This window comes from Cygnus olor, chromosome 4 (genome assembly GCF_009769625.2).
Source record: "Cygnus olor isolate bCygOlo1 chromosome 4, bCygOlo1.pri.v2, whole genome shotgun sequence".
Lineage (NCBI taxonomy): Eukaryota > Metazoa > Chordata > Aves > Anseriformes > Anatidae > Cygnus > Cygnus olor.
The window spans coordinates 74,417,517-74,435,803 of record NC_049172.1 but is presented as its reverse complement, the minus strand read 5'-3'; the positions used below and the strand labels follow the sequence as shown (position 1 = coordinate 74,435,803).

General features: G+C 39.1%; 2 long non-coding RNA genes across 2 annotated transcripts; both read right to left on the bottom strand.

Annotated features, from left to right (window-relative positions):
• Window positions 1–1,498: 1,498 nt before the first annotated feature.
• Window positions 1,499–4,999, bottom strand: LOC121069935. Its single transcript, XR_005819772.1, has 3 exons — window positions 4,322–4,999; window positions 2,854–2,987; window positions 1,499–1,655 (listed from the first exon to the last, which is right to left on the bottom strand). It is a non-coding gene; the product is annotated as an uncharacterized LOC121069935 (long non-coding RNA).
• An 8,540-nt stretch (window positions 5,000–13,539) lies between these two features.
• LOC121069936 lies at window positions 13,540–14,757 on the bottom strand. Its single transcript, XR_005819773.1, has 2 exons — window positions 14,574–14,757; window positions 13,540–13,882 (listed from the first exon to the last, which is right to left on the bottom strand). It is a non-coding gene; the product is annotated as an uncharacterized LOC121069936 (long non-coding RNA).
• Window positions 14,758–18,287: the final 3,530 nt, after the last annotated feature.

The window sequence follows — 18,287 nt, the reverse complement described above, 5'->3', positions numbered from 1 at the left end:
CATACTGTTTTGACATGAAAGAAATCTTTGCCTACCTAAGGGATGCTTGTTGTTTGGATGCTTTCTTATTTTTATCTGTATCTATCTGTTTTATCCTTGTGCAATACCAGATCATTGGATCCTCTAGGTTTTGCTACTGTCTATCAAACAAACAAGAGCACACTGATATTGCAATAAGCTCACAAAGCCAACAGGAACCTTGTCTACCCCTCTACTAGCAAGTCATCATATTTCCTCTCATTCTGCAGGTGACTGGTACAGATCCATCTGGTGTCTCTACAGTAATGCTCCTATCCCTCAACAGAAGGCTCATCCATAATGACAAATGGGAATGCCTTCTGACCTGCACTGTTCCCTGGACCGTGCCTTCATGTTGTCTGAGAGAGCACTGTTTGGCACAGACCAAACCCATGCCAGACAGAGAGCATGTAACATCTGAACGTGGGCTAATGTTGGAGCCTACTCCATGGTCCTGTGCAGTACAAGTGACGTGCCTTCATGACCACATCCACATTACTTTAACCTGTTTCTTCCAAGAGCTTCTTGGAAGTCATTATTAACATAGGATACTCTTGTCGAAAACTATAGCTGATGCTGTTAATGTCAGTAGTTTACAACAGCCCAACCCAAGACCAGCCAGCTCTCAGGGGCTGTTATTTCATTGAAGTAAGGAGCAGGATGAGAAAGCTGAAAGAAACTATTCCATTCCTTGCCCGAAGTGCTCTGCAGAGGTGTTTCTGGGATGCTCTTCCCACAATGTTCCCAGGCAAATTATTGAATTATTGTATGTTTAATATCTTCTCCAAGCCATCTTATCAGAAGATCTCAGAACAAGTCGTGTTCATTGAGGAAAACAACAACAACAAAAATCCTCCCCTGTTTTTAACCTGGGTTTGTGCGAAGACTTTGTTTGCAAAGTCCCAAACTCCCAAAACAAGTGATACTAGTTAAACAAAGAAGTTAAATAAATCACAGAGTGCAAGTTGGGGTGATAATTCAGGTCAGCCTTGTTTTGAAATCATCATGGAATTACAGGCCTGAGAATGGGAAATGGTAGTAAGGCTAGGGTAAATAACAAAGTGATTCTGCTTGAGTCACTGAATATACACCAACAAGAATAGATCCTATCTTTTTCTAAAAGAGGGGATTGCACATGCCAGAAATTGCACTGATTCCTTCAGAAGTGATCATGAGAAAAGTAGCAGAGATCTCACAGGATGATGTTAGCATGGGGCTTGTCTGATATTACTCTTAAGGAGAGTTTTGCTGATTTGTGCCTGGCCTTAAGTGCATGTGGGACCTAGCCTTGATTTTGCTTGCATAGATAAGAATATGAAACCAAGCTCATGCTGTCTGATGACATGAAAATGATAATAAAAAAAGTTTGTTGGTTCATAACAAACAGAAATCAAAAAGATCTCTCTCTTTTTTTTTTTTCTTTTTTTTTTTCTTTTCTTTTTTTTTCTTTCTTCTTTTTTCCTTTGATGTAGCTTTTAGTCTGGGCAACCAGGAGTAGAAAAATCACTTTCAGATGTGTCCACATTCTCCAGATTGCACGGTATTGTGCAGATAAGGTGGCAGGCTGAATGACTCACTCATCAGCCAGTGCGTAGGATAGTGCATGCACAAACAAGTGATAGTCCCAGAAGACATCCCTAGGATGAAGATTTAAAAGTCAGTTTGTTTCTATTTAAAGTAGTCTCAGCCAGATTGTAAAAATAGTTCTATACCTGCTCTTGTTGGAACTCTTCAGAAACCCAAGTGAGCTAACAAATATCATCTAGAAGTTATTTATTCAGAAAGTTTTTAACTTCATGGCAAAACTACTTTGAATATATAAGGTAATTAGGAGATTTGGGTGTAATCCCCTACCACAGTAAGGATGGCTCCATTTGTCTGAAATGATGAATATTTTTAAAAAGAGCAAAAGTGACATTTTTCTGCAACACATTTACATATCCCTGATTGTCATAACATTGTAGGAGATCAGAAAGTTGTTCGTGTGGGGGACAGGCTGATTCTGGTTATTCAACAAGAAGTTTTCTATCAAGAAAAATGAAGTCTGATTTTAAGTTATTCTGGAATCTGGGTTGTGGGAATAGGTTGAAAAAACCCAATGTGATTATTAATCTGTTCAGCAAGATGATGGATTACTTGTTAAATCCTTTAGGTTTCCAAAAATCAGATGGAATAGTGTCTCCAAAGAAGATATAAGAGTTTTGCAGATGAATTAACACAGGAAAAGATCCAGGATTTTGCAACCAATACAGTGAATTCAGCTGTTTAGTAGAAATGCTTAGGGATAGTCTCAGTATCCTTCAAGGCTCCATATCCAAAAGCAGCTATGGAGGTTTGCAGTGTGATCTGGAGTGGGGAAGGTGCCTATAACTGAAGTTATTTGAGCTGTCTTGCCAACACAAATGGTCTTTTTCAACCCAACTGCCCACTGCCTGAGCTTGGACTGTGGTTGCAATCAGTACCAAGCTCTGAATACGTCAGAGGAAGACTGAAAGCCTCAAGTCAGGGAGAATCATAACACTACCAGAATTGAAGGAATTACATGGATTTAACCTGGCTGAGCATATGAAATAAGCTCTTTTAATCATTGCCTTTTTTTTTTTTTTTTTTTTCCTGAGGGGATTGAGGGCTTTGTTTGTTATTACACATCACCCTTTAAATAAAGGTTGTAGGAGAAATGGAAAGGAAAAGATGAGGGATGAAATTCTGAAGGTTTAGAAATCCTTCAGAAATTCTGATTCCATGGAAACAGGATTTTGTCTCTGATATACTAGGCAAAACCAGAATTCGATCACAAAAAAAACTGTAGCAAACACTTTATGAAATCAAACATACCCCGTTTTATATCCGATTTCAAGGTGTTGTCTTCATCCAAAAAAAGAGATGTCTTCCATCTGAAACCTCTAGCACAGGGGTTTTCATGGTAGTTCCTCTTTCCACAGTAAACTTGATGATTCACCAAGCAGAACCTTTAAGAGATGGCAAGGCTGAAATGTGAGACTTATAACTTCAAGAAAGTGCTTCTTTCTCTCTCTGTTTAGAAGGACAAACATTTTGCTTTTCTTCTGTTTGGTTGTAGGAAATTAAAATGTATTTTTTATTCATGTTACATCAATGGGATCTATTGAAGTGTGGCAGTTTATTTTTAGGATGGCTGAAGGGTTATTTTCAGAATTCTCTGTCTAAAAATACACCCATATATTTGAAACACTGCAAAATCTTGGCAGGATCCATAAATAGAATATTTAACCCTTAAGATTCCTTTCTTAACAGAAACCTTTGAAAACCAGCTAGCCCTGGCTGTGAGCCATTCGTGACTAAGAACAAGATAAGCATAGCAGTTAGGTGTCCCAGACCAGGCATCAAGCTGCAGATATAAACCAGGGAGTGACCAGGGTTGATCTTGTTTGTTCTGTGAGGTTCTTATTGTCCTGAAGGCACATTCCAGAAAAAACAAAATTTTGCATGAGGGCTGATTAGCTCTGAATAGCCCTGCTGGTCAATAACCCAAGGTCTCTGAGAGAGCAGTCTTGCCGCTCAGAATATGGTGCTTAAAGCTGCTTCTACATGACATTTTATGCATCTCACAAGCTTAAAGTGCTTTTAGCCATGCTTTGTGCACATACAGGCCTTAATATATGAGGTTAGGCCTTGAACTCTCGTCCTCTACAGGTGTCTCTGAGCAATAAAGATTTCACACAAATCCCAGAGTTTTCTCCATTTGCTCCATGGTGCCTTAAGGCTTTAGCTGAGCTTGATGTGCAGGAGCCAGAGGGACTGCCAAAGGGAATTACACCAGAAGCTGCAGCTGAAACATGTACACCGCTATTGGGAATGCACTGAGATGTTAATTTCCTTGCTGCACCACCAGATGAAGCCCTGCAGTGAATGCCTATCATGCTTGTTCCACCGGAAGGCCTTGAAGGCCTTCAGGGCTTCTGCAATCCTCTGAAATGATTTATGTGTTATAAAAAGGGCCATGTGTTAAATGTTACTTACTGTGTTCCTAGTCTAGAAGTGCTTTACTGACTTTTCTTCCCTTCTGCAACATCCTGGTGTCTATCTACTTGCCCTTTCTCCCCTGCCTGTTAATGTTGTTTATTGGATTTGGAGATGAAGGGACTCCCTTTAGCAGCTGTTTCTTCTGCCAATATCCTTTCCTGAAGATTCATATTTCATGTTCAGAAGGACTATTCTGGAGAAGCCATTTTTATACCCCCACGAACTTTTTGCATGTATCTCATTTTCAGGAGCCATGAACTGTGTGCTCATTTGCAGCTCTGGCTACAGCCTAAACAATCACCTGATGAACAACCCTCATGGATGCTTTATGGTTTCATGAGGTGTTCTTGTTCTGCTTAACAACAATGCTTGGGTTTACATGCCATCACTGGATGCTCTTGCATGCTGACAGCTTTGGTTTGGCTGAGCACTGGTCTTGTAGGAGGCCACAATCTGCTTTTGCTTCCCCAGTCCTTGCAAGTCTCTCCACCTGTCTGAGAGGATGAGGTTCCTTGTCTGATGTCTTTCTTTTAAAAGACCATCAGGAAATTTTCCAACACTTCACTGCACAGTGACAGGGAAGAGGTTTGCTGGTGGCCTGGCATAAAATAAAGCTCAGATTACATTCTGGTGCTTGATATTGAGGTATTTTCAAAGACATACAGATAGGGAAGGAAGGATTTGTCCCATTCTTACATCTCAGGAATCCGATGATCTTACCAGCTTTCTGGAAGTAGTCAGAAAAACTCATGAGAAGGGAATTTTGTTCACATTTTGTGTGGACATTTTCAGAGTAATACAGCTAGAAACAACCTGCCAAAAGACAACTGGGCATGAGAGAATCTGTGGATATGATACTCCATACAGAACAGTGATTATCATATCTCTTTGACAGAAAGCCTTAAACAGTCATTCAGAATACCCATGGATGAGGGATTCCCAGCTATTTTTCAGAAGTGCAGTAACTGATCACCAATTATGTAATTATTTTAATTGGAGAAAATTACATGCCTGGCACCCCTTAGCATTACACCTGCCACAAGCTGTTAAGAGTCTTGTGGTCTGATTCCAAGACTGCTTCATTTAAAGCATGAGTATTCAAAAACATCACTGCATCATGTCAGCCCTCTGTCATTTTTGGTTTTGACTCTAGGTGTGTTGTGTTGTCTCCCCGAGAGAGACTCAGCCTCATATTTTCTCCTCTAGCCTTCTATTTTTTTTTTTTTATTTTTTTTAAATGATAACTCGTAGTAAAGCTTCTATGTGAATCAGAACACAATTCAAGGACTGGAGATAGCTCTCTCTAACTTAAGTCATGGCTGAATGCCAGGAAACCCGTTTCTCTATGTAAAGACTAAAAAGAGATGAAGAGGTTAGTTCATGAGCAAAGGGAGCCTGGTTTTCTGATGTGTGCCTTTTGTGAACATTTAAGTGGTTTCTTCTTTCAGACAGGACATTAAAGAGAATCTCCCTCTTCTGTGTGGTCACATAATTACAAAGCTTAAGAAGTTGTAGTATCTCTGAGATTGGACTACTATCCATCCGTAAAGTTCCTTTCCCTGAAGTTGGCTTATATGTTTAAAAGATATAGGATAAGGGGAGAGTCTGTAGGTGTTAGTTTCCTACACACGTTGGGCTCCCAAAAGTCTTTTTCTCTTTCCTGTGTTCTCTACAGGCTTGAAGAAAGATGGCCATCTACTGCCAGCTGTAAACCATTTATGAGAGGGATGTGCAGGAGCAGCTGAAATACTCGCTTTCCTGAACACAGCTATGGCTTTTTCTTAATTCAATATTGCATTAAGAAGCGTATAAGGAAAGAGAAACAAATTCTTTCTTAATCTTCATGAGCTTCACACCCTTGTTCCTCTCCTGAGTTAGACAAACAACTAAGGACTAGCTAATTTTTGTCCCCAGGCAGCTTGATTTAAAGTTTTTGGAGATATTTCCAAGGATATGGTTTTCAGAGCACATTTTTCATGTTTCAGGGAGTGCTGTCCACACCTGGGCAGGGTATCTCAGTATACCAACATCTCTGCTGATGATCAGTCCTTACTCTGGCTGTCTGAAGAACATTGTGAAAAACGCATTGTGGTGCAAAATCCTCAGGGTGCAGTGTCATCCAAATAAATGGACAGTGTAAGAACATCATTATTCCTGTGTAAATGCCAAAAATGTAAAAATACGCCATCAATCTGCTGAAGGAATAGAAAAGATTGAAACAAAAACAATTAGAAAAGGTTCACTATGAAGCACAACAGGAGAAAGGGAGCCTGAAAGACTTGCTATGTAATTATAGACTCAAAGAGAATTTTTAGCAAGGAAGGGGGTGTGAATACAGATCTATTCATGTGTGGATAGAGAAATCTCCATAAAGAAGCACTTTTGACCATAAATGAGCATTCATCAGTGGAACTGTTAACATAAATTTTCCTCACTTTTCAAAGGATAATAGTACCAAGGGATGATAAAGGTGCTGGGGGGACAAGGATGGTGTGGATATTATGTGGATATTGAGGTACTGAAAGGGGGAGGGGGGAAGTGAAGATTCAGGAAAGAAGAAACAGAGAGAGAATTTAGGGTGTCTTCTGCTGAACTTTCACCTTTGCTTCTTCCTCTGCCTTTCCACTTTTCCTTCATCTTGTCATTATATGCTGTCCATTTCTTGTATGTCCATAACATCTGGGAGGAGCAGACCTCATCTATACAGGCAGAATGGTGCTGTGTGAAAGAGAGCCCATCACTCCCTGCTCCGAGACACCCCCAGACATGGGTGCATGCAAGAAAGGCATGTCTCATGAATCCCAGTATGTCTGCACAAGGATCTGTGCTCCACACCTCCTATTACCTCTGTCTTGCACTTTCTGCGCTGATGTAAGCGGGGAGGGCAGCAAAGGGCCTCTAGGGTCTAAGGGGGAAAATCATTCCCTGAGGCTTGTTTGAATGGCATAAGCATCCCAGACCCTTCGTGTCCCCAGCCATAGGGAAGTCTTCCTTTTGGCAAAGTAAGGTCTATTCATGTGATGACTTTGGGTATTTCATCCACAGCTGTTGCCAAGTGTTTTTGCCTGGGTACATTAAGTATCTAAGCCATGTGGTGCCCACACTAACAATACAGAGACTGTGAGGCCATTGCCTCCAGGACAAACATCTCCCTTCCTGCAGGGCCAGTTAACTCTTTGTAGTTTCAAGGTAAAGATTTGACTTTTCAGTATGGTAGACCAGGGAGAATAAAGTATATGTTGATGAGAATACGAGACTCTTTATGTCAGTTCTTGTGCTCTTTAATATTCTGAAAAAGGAGACTCTTGATACTTGTTTTGTTCTGAGGACACTGTGATAGAGAAAATCATCCTGATAGGCAATACTGCTACAATGAACCATAACATCTCATGCATTGTTTTCAGAAGAAAAAGGTAAACAGTTTTGTATTACTACCTAAAGATCATATCGTGCTAGATTTGTCTAAAAAAATAATAATTACATGAATTGCATTTCTTTCATTATAAACAAGGCTGAAAGATCACTTTATTTGGGAATGGAACGATGTGCAGAGAAGCAGTCATTCAAATGACAGCTGAATACGTGTTTTCAGCAAGTACATGTGTGTGCTTTAAATGTCATGCTTCTCTCCCTTTCACATTCATTCTCTTTGACATTCAAAGACTTTTATGTTTAAGGCCAGGACTCACGTGGACTCACTGACCTGCTGCAGAACAAAGTCAGAAGGAAGAATTTCACCAAATTTTAAGATAACTTAATGTTTGAACTATATCACATTATTTTAGAAAACTATCCTGTCTTGATTTAAAGACATGAGAAAAAGTGACTTTTGTATGTCCTGTGGTAAACTGACATAATCTTTAGTTATTTTGGAAGGCAAAAATCAGAGTCTTGATCTTTCATCTGAATTTGCTCAGCTTCCCTAGCAGATATTTGATCTTGTTCTGAATCTTTCTGATAAATGAAAGTGTGCACTCATGTCAGAAATTTTTACTTAGCTTGGCCAAATGCCTGGTATCTAGAGGACTTCTATCTTTTTCCTGGATAAATTAAACTAAACATCTATATTCTCACACGTGCATGAACTTCAATGCCATCTGAACATTAGAGAAATATTGAGAAAAGTATACAAGAATAGCTATTTCGGCACATTAAAGCTCACATTGACCATGAATTTCACCATAACTATTTTTTCAGAAATGTTGTTCTTTCCTGTTTTCCTCCAAGCATCCTAAGCATCAGAAAATGACCTGTCACTGTATCTTCACTGCTACTCACTTGCTATTGTCACTGTGCTTCACTGCTATTGTCATTACAATACCTTGAAGTGAGACATACAGAGACCCTCTGCATATAATCCTAGCACGTGTGCTATGCAGTACTGTTATGACTGTATACAAGAGCAGGAAAGTCAAGAGAAAACTAAACATATTTTCTCAGTCTTTGCACTGAGAGGTGATCTCTCTCTTTATTATCAGAAAGTTAAAACCTAGCCTGTCAGGTCCTCACAGATCAACAGCATGCAGAATGTTCCCTTCCTTATCCTCCAGCACTACTGATGCATGCTTTGAAATGCTCTGCAAGACTACTTCTACTGGTACAATGTTCTCATCTGCTTTGTAAAGAGGTCATTTTTCAGCAATATCTTTAGCACCAACTGACCTAAGGCCACTGAGGAGAGTGTTTCCGTGCAGAGTCGCTGATATAGTTGTGGTTGTGCTTAGGGCAAAGACTAATCTGGCAATCTACAATGAAAATAGAGTCATAAAATCTGACATTATTATTACTGCTCTACAAATGATTGCATAACGTCACCCCACCATACCCTTCAAAATAGCAGCATAGCAGGAGGAGGAACAGCTGCTGTGGTACTTCTTTTTCGGTTGAGTACATACTGGGGAAAACTAATTCTGAACTCACTTTGACTACTTTCAAGGCAAGATCTTTCCAACACTGTATGTTTTCCAAATTTAATTTTACGATCTCTCTGGAATGGGAGATGTAGGAAATGGTGATGTGCTTTTTGAGTAGTTGGTGCACTTGAAGTCAAAGTGTACCTTACTCCTTACTTCTAAATGCAAATGAAATCCTATAATGGTGTATCAAAGTCATAGAAATACCAAAAGCTAACAATTTTGGATTTCTATTTGTTTCTGTTCTCGTGTGGAGTAGAGGTAAAATAAAGCCTTCTATTTTTTAATGAAACTTTTTCATGACATCATCTGAAAGAATATGAGTCAGCCAAACAGATCACAATTCTGACTTCAAAACTTTTTTTCCACTTTGTGGAAACAAAGTTTCCTCTTGACAAAAGATGTTCAAGTTGAGCTCAGTCACTGCAACCATGGGCCCAGGCAAGTGTGCACCGGGAATTGTCACTGCTGAACACCTTCTAGAACAAGGCAACTGGGCATCAGTCTCTCTGTTTAAATTTGTGTGAGCAAGGAAAGAAAATTAATTGAAAGGTTTTTGGTCCTGTAAAATTTAGGTGAGCAATTTTCCAATAGAGTAATTGATTGTAAAGCATGAGCTGGCAAGTTTTCCACATTACCTTGTCAGCTTGCTTCATCATTCTATCCTGGGAAAATCAGCTAGGGCTAGAAGATAAGCATAATAGAAAGCCAGGTAAGAAAAACAGGTGAGCTATCAGTAAGGTTTTTTCCAATAATTTTATCCATGGTTATTTTTTTATAAGGTAGATATTTTTGCTCCAGAACCTGGACTAATGCAAAATTATTTTCAAAGTATGTCATATATCATATGTAAGGGGTCATTGCTAATTAAATTTCTATGCTAATTTGCACAGGCAGGCGTGCATTTCACTAGGTGGTGTAAATTTAGAAATTATTTCAAATCCATTAATTTCCTCTGTTACAAAATAAAACAACTGCTAAACCAGTTAGGCTGATTGCCAGTAAAATCTAGACCACGCATGATAACCAGCAATTCACCAGTTCTGTCTATTGTTTTAGGAAAATACAATCATTTCAGAGACTACTGCATGAAAGAAAATTTAATTGCATTTGGTAGATGTTTGTACTAGTAATTAAGTATGCTTAGCCAAAAAAAAAAGAAATCTATCTATCTATCTATCTATGTCACATTAGAGCTTTGCTGGCTTCAGCTTCCAGTGCACGGCTACATGAGACAACAGGAGATTATCAGAAAACTAGAGCTTGATTCATGTCTGTGTATTAGTGAGACCCAGAGCCAGCAAACCCTAGCACCCACATGATATAGAGGGGGATGAAAACTTATTTTCCAACCTCAGTCACCTGACCTTGGTCAGAGTTACAAAGGTTAACTTACTCTGTCGCATACATCACTTGACAATGTTATTGCTTTTCCTCCTTCAAAAAACTTGAAAAGGAATATCATTTCCTTAATGTTTTTATTAAGATAAAACACTAATGAACTACAAATGGATAATCTTTAGCTGTCAGTGAACTGTATATTTGTTTGGACAGGTCTCACTTTTTGAAATGTCTGCAAGAAGTTTCCAAGAAAATTGCACTGTTTCTTCCCTCTGAAATTAATTAATGTTTTCATCTCCTTGTCCTCAGTGAAATACAATATAGAAATATCTGTCAAGGATCAAGACTCCAATAAACTAAATGCTGAACTGAAGTCTCTTAAGCACAGAAGCCATTGTGCATTTAGTTTTTACATTTTTTGCATTTAGTTTTTACAGTAGACAGCTCACAGCTGGCAGTGGAAGAACTAAGAGTGGCTGAAAGTGTAGGAGGTGGCTAGTACAACTAGTGTTACCTTAGGACACTTGCACACCTCTTTAGTAACACAACTAGCCCATGGACAGCAAGGCATCCTTCAAAGTGATCTACACGCAATAGGAGTTGGAGGATTCCAGCAGAGGCCCTGGAGTCTTGCTGTTCTCGTCTTCCCTCCCCACTATGATATTTAGAAATATTTATCTAAACTTTTATTTTTTTTTCCCAATCGTTGCTGTTCAAGCAGCCCCAAGAGCATTGAGCAATGTGGAAATGGCGCACAGTGAATCATATGGTGCCTTCAGCCAAGGCGCTTAGCAAACTCCTTGGTTTCCCCATAAGGTCTTTTCATTATCCAGGGATTGTTCTCACACTACAAGAGCGGTAAGCTTAAAGTTACATCTGCTTTGCTGACCTTGCCTGAAGACTGAACATTGTTTGCATGTTCTCTGACTTAGAACACTCTGTATAGCTCCTGTGCTGAAATGGGAAGGAAACATTTTTCTCTATTTCCTGTGTTCTGTGTGAACTTTTCCATTGTAAAATGTGTTTTTGTTTGTTTGTTTTTGCCTTTCTTTTTTTTTTTTTAAACATAGAAGTTGACTGGAAATCAATATTTTACATCTGTTATGTCCATTTAGACTTCACCTGCAAGAACTCTGTAGTTTTCGGCTGGTACAAGATCTTTAATAAAAAAGCAAACCAACGGCTAATGGAGAAGGAGGAGACTTGGGAACAGCCATAATCATCACTCATTGGATAACATATTATTTGGGATATTAAAGTGCCTACTGCAAAAGACTGTGGATGTATCACTTTCAAGACAAACTGAAGGCTAAAGGAAATTTAAAAGCGCAATGTCTTTTTTAAAAACAAAATAGGTTATAAGTGACAAATGCACACCCCCGGCCTATCACATCTCTAAGATTCAGATGCTGTTGTGCCAGGAATTTAGACACATGCTTACTAAAAGACAACTTTACCATGGGAAAATTGCCATCTACATACAGAGAACAGACAGAAATCTGTGTGCACTTAACCATTTCTTTTTTTTTTTTTTTTTTTTTAAAGCCTTTTCAAGCAAGCTAAAGCAAGCTAGATCCAGAAGATGTTCTCAGTAAGATTTATCTCACCTAGGTAAAATTTCTTGAAGATAGATACTGTGTCTAGTCTTTGACAAGTTCAATGGGGATAAGGGAGAAGGGAACATCTAGAAAGTTGTGGATCCTTTACCTAGCTTAAGATGCAACCAATTGTACTCTAGAAGAGCATTTTTTCTGCACTGACTTTAGGTTAGATGACAGTCTTTGTCAGAAGGCCAAAGCCAAAGTATTTTAAACTTAGCTAAAATAGGTGAAACGAATGCCTAACAGTCACAATACATAACTTGGAGTTTTCTGACCCCTGAGCTTGTCTGTTCAGCAATGGACCCTTAATATACAGGAAAAATGTGTAATGACTAGCAAACTAAGAGTGGTAGATGTGATAATAACCACCGAAGTGAGCTGCTTGTCTTAAACCTTTCCCTCCCTATAGTTTTGGTGTATGACTTATACACCAGGAAGCCCTTATTAACTGGGCCACCTTTGCTGGCATTCCTGTACATATTTGCTTTTAAAAGAATGAAACTGGCTCTATCCACTCTTCATGTGTCATAGAAGGAGAAGATAATTGCTACCCGCTTTCAAGCATATTCTAGAAAGTGGAAAACCGTCCAGTCCCTATCATCTGTGGAGATTCAAACTCTCTTCTCCCACGAGGTTCCATTAATGGATTTGTCAGCAGACAGCCTACATGTTGGGGGGACAGGGGAGAGCATTCTTTGCCTGTTGTATTGAAACCAAGCCTTTATGCAGCAGATCTCCCCTGGATCAAAGAAGGGTAGCAGGAAAGCCATCTGCTAGCCAAACTTGCGTTGTCACCTGAAATGGGGAGGCTGGTTTCCAGTTCCTGTTCCAAGGACTATTTATACCTTTTTATCTAATGACTTTGAAAGGATTGATTATGATGACGTCATGTCCTTCCTATGCTCCACAAATAGGTTAGAAGACCTGGAACTAAGATATCGACTGGTTCAGGTTTGAGAGACAGAAACTGGAGCCAGTCTGGGGATCAAACACCAATCCTGTGTCCATCCGACTATAACTATGTGACAGAGGGGCAGGAAATCTCTCACTCTTGGCTTTTCAATCAAGCAACATTTGCTGGAATAAAACCAAGTTGCAGTTAGAGGCTGGAAGAGATCGCATGGACACAAGCTTGAGGAACAAGTTTCTTTCCAAAGTAAATGCTTATGGAATGAAACTTGGGTTTCCGGTCATGGGAACCTCTTATACAGTGAACTCTTATAGAGTGTGAGACATGGAGAGGTTGGGCCTTTGTGACATGGATCTGCAGTCTAAGTGCTGTCAGGCACACCATTTCTCTTTACATTAAAGGCCATTCTGTTTCTTATTTACCACATGAATGGGAGAAAGTTAGAAACCCATCAACCAAGTTTACCAGAGAAATACTAAACAAAGAAACCATTGATCAAATCTTGCTTTCAGTGAAGAATTCATCTTGAAGATAATTACAATTTTTTAAAAATGATGAACTAAAAATATACACAAATGAAATAACAATGATAGGTACTTCTTCATCTTAGGTACACTGCTAATTGGAAAAGAACAAAAGAAAACAAAACAGCTTCTGGAAAAAATTATTAACATTTTAACAGATATAAAGTATTTGCCACACACACTCACCTATGTGTGCTTTCCTGCTAATGCTAAGTAGCAAGCTCAAAGACAGGTTTTAAAACGTATTTATTACTGAGCTCTTTCTTGTTTCAGCTTACAGCATCTTGCCCAAGGTCCTTGGCACACAATCAGCAATGTTTAAATACAGAGGGCAGCTCTAAGGTACTGTCTTACTGTCCTGTGTAGGGACCTTTGGAAGACTGGGAAAGAATCTCAGAGCCACATGGAGAAACTGGGCAATCCAGAGGAAAACTGAAGTGGAAGAAATCCTCTCACCCTGCACAGTGTGATACTTGAAGAGCAAGGACGTGAACATGCTGGGGTGAAGCTCAGGAGGATGAGTCAGGGACACACTCTGCCAACATCCTTTAGATAGGAAAATCAGCTGGTAAGCTGAAGAGAACAGCAATTATAATTCAGCAACAAATTTAAAGGCAAAAAGATCTGAATTTCCCTACTGATTTTATACAGAATAACTACAAGTAGCACAGAGATGCTGAAGCTTAAAATATATTTCTAAAACAACTGTAGGCAATATCAGGATTATAATTAGGATTAGTTTATCTTTTGAGCATCTAAAGATGATTTTTATCTCACATCTGTTATAGGATTAATAGTGGCTGTATAAAACATGGTACCTAAGGGGCCGTTAGCATACTATAGAGAGTGTAGTTTGTCTTCAAACCCTAATTCTCTCTGTTGTTAAAATTGTAAAATGTATCATGTCCATCCCTAGCACAAATAAAACAGGCTTGCTTAAGCAGATTTAGACTAAAGGAGCCTGATTAATAAGAATTGTTAAAAGATGATGCAGAAATCATAACTAATTTTAATGATTCCTATTAAAAAAATCAATTAACTTTGAAAGAAAAAAGATCTGTTTGAAAGTAAGAGAGCTGCTAAGTACCACTTTCAATAGTGTATCCAGGCTTGTCATAAGTGCATGTGTGAAAGCAACAAAAAAAGCACACTACTCAAATAATGTCCTTTACTTTCACATATATTTGTGCACTCACACACAGAGAAAGTTTTCCTTTTTCCCCACCCTAGAAAGATGATGACGGTACACTGAAGATGCACGTACTTGTTCTGATGGAAAAGCCAAAAATCACTGGGGAAAAAAAAAAAAAAAAGGCTGGCAGGAAGCCATGGAGATTGTTTACTTTGTCCCCCTTTGAGAGGTGTGACAGCCCTGTCCCCTTTCCAAGGGATTCCTCTCGCTGCTGGTGCTCTGGCTCCCTGTAGACACAGCTTTACCCAGAAGGGTGTTGTTGAGCCGCAGGGCAAATGAATTCTTAGGCTCAGGATTTTGTTCATGTTTTGTTTTATGACATGCCCTCTCCAGTGACAGGAGCATAGTTTTACCAATTAAAGTAATCTATGGAAGCCAGGAAGCAGGGAGGACTCCTTGTCCCCATGGCTCTCCCTGTCCCTGCTGAGGTTTAGTAATGTCAAACATAGCTGTGGTGCTGCGGCTCCCGCAGGGGGGCTATTTAAACAGCTGCAGACTCCTGGGAAAGGCCATCCATACAACTCATCCGCCACCATCTGACCATAAATATTTGGAGCTGGCTGCCCGCAGCCAGTATCAATTAAGATGGACCTTGGCAGTCCTGACCAGACAAGGCACATTCCTGAACAATTGCTGCTTTCTGCATGATGAGTCCATTCTCTCCCCATGGAGAACATCAGACTACACAGATATCATCCATACCTTATCTACACCAAAATGTCCAAATTGCATACTGGGCCCGAGTTAGAGAAATAGATTTGGTTGACATTTTATCTCTATAAAATAACCTCTCTCTGTGTCTTTTAAATCTTTTTTTCTTTTTTATTTTACAGATCTTTAACCACATGACAGACTACCCAGATCACTCACGGGTCAATACAATTCTACAACTTTGTAGAATGCCCAAAGTTTCCCTGTGCATGGAAACTGTCAGGAAAGGGGTATGATATCCTACAAGTTGCTGGATCTAGGAAATACTAAATTCCCGGTTTCTTCTTCTCAACTTATTTAAGCAGGATTCACACGGCAGTGGTAATCTATAATCTGTATATTATACACTGATTTATAAATCTAAATATTAAAATTTAAAAATGACACTTTCTAAATTGTCTCCAAACTTTTATATTTTTTCTTCAACTTGTCTAAAGATTATAGACCCTCGCTATAAATAAATGTGTTGTGTTTTGCAGCAGAAGCTCACAGAGAAAGGTGTATATTTTAGAGAAAATGGATCTTCCAGTAGCTGAAGTTGCCCTCTCACTCACTCAAGGCAGGTCAGAAATGATAGGATATCTTTATTAATGTTTTTTCTGTCAGGTAAGTACAGTCAACTGGCAAATGAAAATTGTTCTGCAATTAGCACTGCCTCATGCGTGTGCCAGTTTTGCTATAATTGACCACAATCACTTTTCATGTCAGAACGTGCAGAACAATACTGTCTTTAAAAACAAATGAAGGTATCTGAGCCTAGCTTTTTGCTAGGTATGATAGTCAGTCCTTTTTCATAGAACATAAGTACTCAGATATTGCAAAGGTTAGGTCACGGCAGTGCCTACATACACCTTCAGACAAATCAAGCAGATTTATGTTTCAGAAAGTCTGTCTGAGGCTTTCTGTATCCATCAGGTGTCCTCACTTATTCCTGCTGTTTCAGGGAACTGGAACCCAACTCCAGCTGAAAGATTTTAGAGAGAAGGAAATGGTAGAGGAATTTACCCATAGCAGTGTTTTTCCTGGTCTAGGAAGTCTGGGAAGACAAAAAGGAACAAAATTCAAAGAATCTTTCAGAGGATAAGTTGCTATAGCACTGAAACATCCAGCAGACCCCATCCACATTTTAATTAGCCCATGCTGGGCCAAAATCCAATGCTCTTGCCTGAATGCATAGTTTAGTACACCAAGAGCTAAAAATATATTTCCTTTCACTAGAGAACTTATGGCTAATATCATAACAAAACAGCTCTTTGAGAATTGGGAAAAAGTAGCCTGAAGCAAAACGCTGTTTTCCTCTTTCCTCTTCCCTTTTATTCAGTGAAAATGTAAATCATTCAGACAAGTCTGTATGACAGGAGCCACAAAGAATCAACACATCCCTTGACCAAAAAGTTTTCCTCAGTTTTCTTCTAGACTAATATGGGTAATTCAGGTCAGAATGTCTTTACAGAAAATTGTTCAAAATATCTGAACATTTTTGAGGTTCCTTCCATTACTCTGTGCACTCTGGGGTTCACCATAAACAGCTTGACTCAGCCGTGTCAAAAACAAACAAACAAACAACAACAATAAAAATCACAAAATCCTGCAGATATTTAACTCCAACTTGATCAGTTGATCACAGACACATGATCTGGATGAGCAAAAGAACTCAAAATGCAAGTTCCTCTGCCTCCAAATCATGATTTCAATCTCTGTTGTTAGCTTTACATCTTCATCTTTTGTAAAGATATTGGGCAATTTTGGGCTTTGCTCATGAGATACCCACAGTTTTGCACCTGCCTCAGCAAGTCCTGTATCATGCAGCTTCTTTCCTGCTCACAAGAGCTGAAGGCAACTAAGGTCACCCTAATCCATGATTCATTGACCAGCTGTGGCTGGTGTTTGTGATGCAGAGTAGAAAACAACCCATAGAGCTGTGCTTGCATCTTAGGGGAAAAGTACTTAAAAAAAAAAAAGAAAAAAAAACACAACAACAATAACACACACACACACACACACACACACACACACACACACCACACACACAAAAGCCACCACCCCAAACCCCAAAACAATACAAAACAAAACACCAAGAACCTCAGATTAGTGAGACCTGCTCCACCTGTAGCTTTTTGATGTCCCCTTCTCTCCTGTATGATCCCTGTGGCAGGTGTATCATCAGTCAAAAGATCAAACTCAGTGATGTCTTTGGCACATTTGGGAAATGCAAAGCTTGCGAGGCCTGACAGGGCTGTATAGTTAAAATAAATCCTAACAGGAGGAATATTTGAAGTCATATTTACTTAAAATATTTAAGCTAACCTACAAATGCTGTATAATTTGCCTTTTTCACCAATAGGTGGTGCCAATAATTTATGCATTTGTATCTTCTGCTGGGCAGATGACTCAGAATAGATAATTTAGCTGCACCGACTGTGAACAAACCATCTGCAGGGAAAAGTTTTACCCCAGTAAACTTCTGGGAAAAAGTAGATTTTGTTGAAGTAGCCACAGCATAGAGGTGGAAAGTGGTGAGAAAAACCTTATGCTTCAGCATAAGAGTCTGGCTGAACTGGCTGGCTAAACTGGAATAGTCCTCCTTTGTGTTATTGAGAAAAAAAATAAAAATAAATTAATTAAGCTCTTCTTAGCCAGGGAAAGATCCTCCTCTGCACTAATCATCATGGGACTTTCAGATATGCAAGTCAGCCTTTACCCTTACTTTTGCACTAAGTCAATACGAGTACGTCTGAAAGGTCAAAAGGGAATGTATTCTTTCATTGAATGAAAAGAAACCAAAAATATCCCTTTGTTAAAGCTTTTTACATTAAAAAGCCACAGCTGGCATTTCTGGTGGGGTACGTGTCAATTTTAGCTGGACAGCAAAATGCTGAGGCTTTCTTCTTCAGGATGAATATTAAATTCCCTGTTTAAAATAACTGATACTATTGTTACTTGTTTTCTGCATTTTGCTGGGTTAACCATCTTCTTGAGCCATTTCTACTGCAAATTTGTGATCTTGGATCAATATTACAGTGTAATGAAATGTCACAAATTACATAAAAGATAAGATAAGCTTTGAAATATGTT